At 41.2% G+C, this 279-nt stretch overlaps 1 protein-coding gene across 4 annotated transcripts in view; it reads left to right on the forward strand.

The window, feature by feature from the left end:
• LOC116689103 (poly [ADP-ribose] polymerase tankyrase-1) overlaps nt 1–279 on the forward strand; it is a 23,541-nt gene that overhangs the window by 15,385 nt on the left and 7,877 nt on the right. The gene's annotated exons all lie outside the window — the stretch shown is intronic.

Genomic DNA, 279 nt, shown 5'->3' on the forward strand with positions numbered 1-279 from the left:
TGAAAACAATCGGTGCTGCCTACACGGAGTTATCCTCCTGCTAGCGTTAGCACCCAACAGGCTTAAACAGGTCACGTTTAAACGTGTTTTTAGCCTCTAAACATGTTCAAAATAATAAGTAATTAAAAGTGCCGACCTTTGTGCAGTAATTCCTTCCCATTGAATCTGACTGCAGTAGATGTGAAACAAATGCATGAACGTTGTGCTAATTCAGCTGTGTTTAGTTCCGGCAGTTGGAGAGCTTAGAGACTGTCTACAAACTACAACACTGAAAAGAGA

This window comes from Etheostoma spectabile, chromosome 5 (genome assembly GCF_008692095.1).
Source record: "Etheostoma spectabile isolate EspeVRDwgs_2016 chromosome 5, UIUC_Espe_1.0, whole genome shotgun sequence".
Taxonomy (NCBI): domain Eukaryota; kingdom Metazoa; phylum Chordata; class Actinopteri; order Perciformes; family Percidae; genus Etheostoma; species Etheostoma spectabile.